Below are 5,543 nucleotides of genomic sequence, written 5' to 3'. Positions count from 1 at the left end.
TTTAACGCCCCCACGGCTGAAAGGGCGAGCATGTTTGGCGCGACGGGGATGCGAAACCGCAACCCTCAGATTACAAGTCGCACGCCTTAACACGCTTGTTGAGTGTTACTAGAGTTAATTCAAGGGAGTGACATTGGTTATAAACCTGTGGGGCGTGGAGATCATAATTATTGCTGTAGTCTTCAACAAAACAACTTGTCCCAACCGAAAGTTAGTCTGGGTTTTTCTACACAATATCTTTTATGATCACGTTAAACTTTAACTTCTCATACAGAAATGAAACGGCGGTGCGAAGCAGAAATCGTTGAGACAGTTTTAAATTTGATCTAATCTCGAAAAGGAAATCTTTACTGTGACGCCACCTTTCTCGAATGTCATGTTGACCTGAAATAGTTTTATCTTTGACCCAATTTCTGATAGAAAATCTTTATTGTGGAGCCACTTTCTCGAATGTAGTGTTGACCCGAAATATTTTATCTTTGACCCAATCTCTAATAGGTAATCTGTATTACCGCACCACCTTTTTGGAATGTAGTGTTGACCCGAAATATTTTATCTTTGACCCAATCTCTAATAGGTAATCTGTATTACAGCACCACCTTTTTGGAATGTAGTGTTGACCTGAAACAGTTTGATCTTTGACCCAATTTCTGATAGAAAATCTTTATTGTGGCGCCACTTTCTCGAATGTAATGTTGTCCACATTAACTCCCTCATAGAAATAAAGTACTCTGATTCTTATATTAGATTTCGCGATCGTGCCAAATGGTCAAGATGAGGTTAGATTTTTGATAGAAATGTTTCTAAAGTTCGTCAAAAAAACAACAAACAAACAAACCAAAAACGAATTATAGAAATAGCCGACTTTTCCCAGTGTTGTCAAATAAACATACACCTAAATTTCTTTAAGCTTTTGTAATTAAACAGAAGATAAACATCTTCTGTGAAATAAAATGCGCATGTCCGAGGTTGTGTCGTGCGTGTACAACCACTGTTATTGATATTGAAACTCTCTTCTGAGCTATCGTGGTTTCTCGGTAGACAATCAATTCACTTTTTCGGTTTCGATCATTTTCTTCTTGACGAATAACTTTCTCCTGTACGTAACTAAACATCCTTTCTTGTCCTTTAGGAGCAAGAACTGTGAATAACGTCATCCGTGACCGAAGCAATTTTCAATATAATTTCACATTCTAAATATTGCTCTTTTAAACAGTAGCGTGAGACGTGTGAAACACACATATTGCACATAAACCATTAAAGATATTTATCGGTTTCCGGTGTCAAAACGTACTCTACCGTCTTGTATAAGAATAAAGAAAACTGTGCCAGTGTATGAGATTGGTGATTTAAGTTTTATCGTATAAATAACACAAATGACATCAGAACACAAAGTTTTGATATACATGCAATTTATTTACAATATTTTAATGCAATATAAATGTAAACAAAACACACCGTATCTAAAGAATTCTCTTCCAACATTTGTCTTTACTTAAGTACATTTTTACTCTTATGTGGCTCGCTCGTTCTCTCTGGGCAGGACGTGATTTAGCACTTAGCGTGTTGGATTGTGGATTCGTGGTTCGCATCCCATTGCAGAAACAAATCGCGCAAACACTTTGTGGTTTTCAGTATACCGTAAGAGTGATGGTTAAATGATGTAATCATAATAGTCCAAGCGTTGGTAGTCAAGTGATTTGATAATAGTCTGAATATGGTCAAATGATGTAATTATAATAGTCTAAATAATAGCTGCTGACGGTCAAGTGATGTAATTATAATAGTCCGAGAGTTGACGGTGGGTGTTATTGAGCAGCTTCCTTCCCTCTAGTGTATCAGTTGAAATCTAGGGCGGTTGCTGTTACATAAATATTCGAAACAAATAAACTAGTGTTTATTTACTTTAAAATTTTCATTCACCCTAACGAGTGATTCAAATTATTATTAAAGGATTATGACAAGTACATACTTAAACACAAATCTGTTAAAAACTGAAGTTGTATCCAATACATCTAGGTGAATATTCACTATTTTTCAATGATGCACACATTTATAACAGTAAGTACTAATTCATAAACTGAAGTTTTCATTAACTTTAAAGAATTTTCCTTTGAGTTAATCAAATAACTTTAGTGTACTCTTTGTTACAATCATTTCAAGAATTTTTTCTGTTGATAATTTGACAGCACACTTAAAAAAAACAACTGACAACCAACGTATATTGACACTGATAAAACAATATAGATGACAAATTTTGAACTAAAGAAAGGAAGGTTAAGATAAATTTCCTCTGAACAAAATTTAGTTCAAGATCTTTATTAAAAACATAGCTTCTTTTTCACTAAATCTACTTAACAATGATTTAAAAAGTGATGACCAGTGTAAAAATTAAAACTTTAATTCCTGATTTATCATTATTTTAAAACACTGGAACTTAATATTGTGGAGACACTAAAACAGTTCAAAGAGTAAACATTATCTTAACAATGGTGTTTCTGAAACAAACTCTGAACACAAGTTTGAGATTCATACACAAAGTTGATAACAATTTGGAACAGATTGTAGCATTTGTTGTTGATCTGTTAACACTGTTCAAGTCTTGTTCTTTAGAATTCTGATGGCACGTCACCTTGAACAAGGTGCAGGAGCAGGCATATTACTTCATTCTACAACTCTGGAATGGTCTTCCACTTCTATAGTATCATCTTCACAATGTTTGGTTCTACCTGTGTATTCAGAGATTCTCCTAAATCAGAAAAAAAAAACAAAAAAACGTGCTCAGTAATAATAGTAGAAAACTGAATATGAACTTACATTTAATCAATTGTGAAACAGACTTCAGGGAAAGGAACAAAACTATGTAACAGCACCAATGTCATTAAAAGAACACACTGTAAATATAATAATCAATTTACATTTTCTTTAGTTTTACTTACACAGTATTTCATTAAGTGTGTGTGTGTGTGTAACATAAGTGTTTATTTTGATTTCCTGCAGTATTCTTGTTCTAAATTCAGATTGGCTCCCGAGACCTAAAAGGTTGCCGACACCTGTTCTAAAAGATACGTGAAAGATTTTAAGTACTTATAAACATTCAACAAAAGAAAACGTCAATGTTATAATACAAGACAGTTTAAAACTGTTGTCACCAAGATGGTGTAAACATTAAGTATATAAACAAAAATAAATAATTTGTTTAAGATTTAACAAGGTTTGACCTTTGAGGTTGCAATATATCAAATGTTAAGTGAAAGAAGAAATTTTCTAAATAACATAGACTTTTGCAAAGTTTAAAACGTACTTGTTCTTGTGGCACATATATGTATGGAAACTGTATTCCCTGTTGGACTTCATTGACCATAGATATTTGATTAGATGTTATTATCAACCTGTTCACTTACCTCTTAAACAGAAAAAAAACTCTGCCTTGTTCAAATTTTTAAATATTACCAATCTGTGAAATGATGTTCTAAAATCATGGTGTTTCCTTCCTTCCAAGATATTTTGCTCTTTTCAGTTCTTCTTCAATAATCACATCATTGACGATGTGATTTTCATGTCTAATCTGTAGTTTCACAGACTTTGGAATGTCTGGTATTAACCAACAAATTAGAGTTGTCATGATGAATACAAGACACTAAAAAAAGGAAAAACATAAGTTTCACTGGAGCAGTTTTTAAAACATAATCCTTTTACATAACACTGTTTAACCAATACAGATTATAAAACTTTATGAACAATGATTAAATCATGAAGTCTTCTTAAATTACTAATGAGCATGTACAGTCATTCAGAACAGTATCAGTGCTACATAATAAGAAAAACATTCTACTGGATGAACAGAAGCCACAAAAAAATCTAACACTTATAGAATTGGGTAATAAAAAGGATAGTTTATTAACAAAAATGATTAATCAATCCATTTTGTGAAGGATAACTTAGTAAATGTTACTGAAACTTTTAAAAACATTCTAGGATTGTCCTGGCTGTATTAAAATGTATTACCTTTTATACTCTATTTATGTTGCTTCATTAAAAACAACTGAACATAGTTATAATGTTTATACATTTTCAGTCTCAGTAAATGTTAAAAAGTTTCCAACTCCCTTGAAGTTAATTTAATACAGCAATTCTCAACTGGTTCTGTGGGTTTATGTACACCTAAACATATATTTAGCTTCCTCAAAAAAATTTAAATTACAAATAAAGGTGTTTTAATAAAAGCTATTCACACTTTATATTTGTTTTGAAAACTTTGGTTAAATAAAGTCTCAGGTTAGTTCTACAATTAACATTTAAAATATTCTATCTTTTGAAGAAAGAAGGTTGTATTTTATGTCCTTAAGTGAAAGCTACTGTTAATTGATTTATTTTAGTATAAACTAAAATAAACTGCAAATGTAATTAAGTTTAATCAAAAATAAGATCTATAATTTGAAAAATTGTTTCCAACCACAAAAATAGAAACGAAAACCAAGCGAGCTGTAGCCAGCTGCCAATATAACGTCTTATATTCATATTTGTTGCTTGCTGTTGGGGCTCTCTATAGTCTTGGTACCTGAAACCATGAAATAAAATGACCTTAAAATAGAAGCCAGCATTTTAAACAACTTATTTTATAGTGGATGTTTTGCATTTCATAAAATTTTAACTATACCTTAAAATTGTTATCTGTACTCAGACAAGTTTTTTAAAATAAAGTTAACTTTCTAACTTAAACAGCTAAGTACATTTTGTGCTCTTATATGAACAGCAATATCCAAGTTTGTTAGCAATATCAAATTGTTAGAAATTAATTCTATAGTTTTCTTCCAAAAGTTCCTTTGAAATCCTATTGAGTGAGGAGATGTTGTTGGAATTTTGTGGCTCTGATGTCTGGGAAATATTAATAGATTTGTACCAACAGAAAAGAAATAACATCATCGAAGGGTTTACTCTTCAAATTCTATTGTTTTATTTAAACAATATTTGTGTATCAATCCTGAAATACAGTCATTGAGAGAGTCGATGTAGTTGATTCAAATTTTGCTGAAGATAAAATCAGTAAAGTTCTCTCTCTTGAAGATGTATAACTTTTTTACTGCACATAAAACAGAATCTAGAAACAATCCTTTCATCTTCCTCGAGAAAAATGTATTAAAGTTTTGTACAAATGTTACTTCTTTCAGAATAAAAAATAAAACTGATGGTGAATGTTATGAAATCTCTTGTGATTATTTTTAATGTTTATAAAAGGATAATAAAATTTCTGTTTAGTACTATGAATAATTATGTTACATTAAAAAATATTGCATAATGCACTTGAATAGAATTGTAAAACAACTGTTATTTCTAACTAACCTACAATTAGGTTTATAAAAAAACAAAAAACAAATTAATTACTACTTAAAGCAACACTTTTTGTCGAAACCCATCAGGCTAGCTTCGTGAAGTATTGGCTTTGACTGCCGAAACAAAAAGAAACTTGCCTGATTTATGGATAGAATACACTCTTTTTATTAGTTATATAAATACAACCAATTGTCCAACAGCAATATAAA

General features: G+C 31.2%; 1 long non-coding RNA gene across 1 annotated transcript; it reads right to left on the bottom strand.

Moving 5' to 3' along the window:
- Positions 1–505: 505 nt before the first annotated feature.
- Positions 506–4,787, bottom strand: LOC143242953 (uncharacterized). Its single transcript, XR_013023488.1, has 4 exons — positions 4,457–4,787; positions 2,940–3,640; positions 600–2,749; positions 506–520 (listed from the first exon to the last, which is right to left on the bottom strand). It is a non-coding gene; the product is annotated as an uncharacterized LOC143242953 (long non-coding RNA).
- Positions 4,788–5,543: the final 756 nt, after the last annotated feature.

Source organism: Tachypleus tridentatus, unplaced genomic scaffold, assembly GCF_004210375.1.
Source record: "Tachypleus tridentatus isolate NWPU-2018 unplaced genomic scaffold, ASM421037v1 Hic_cluster_2, whole genome shotgun sequence".
NCBI classification, from domain to species: domain Eukaryota; kingdom Metazoa; phylum Arthropoda; class Merostomata; order Xiphosura; family Limulidae; genus Tachypleus; species Tachypleus tridentatus.
This window is presented reverse-complemented; position numbering and strand designations above follow the sequence as displayed.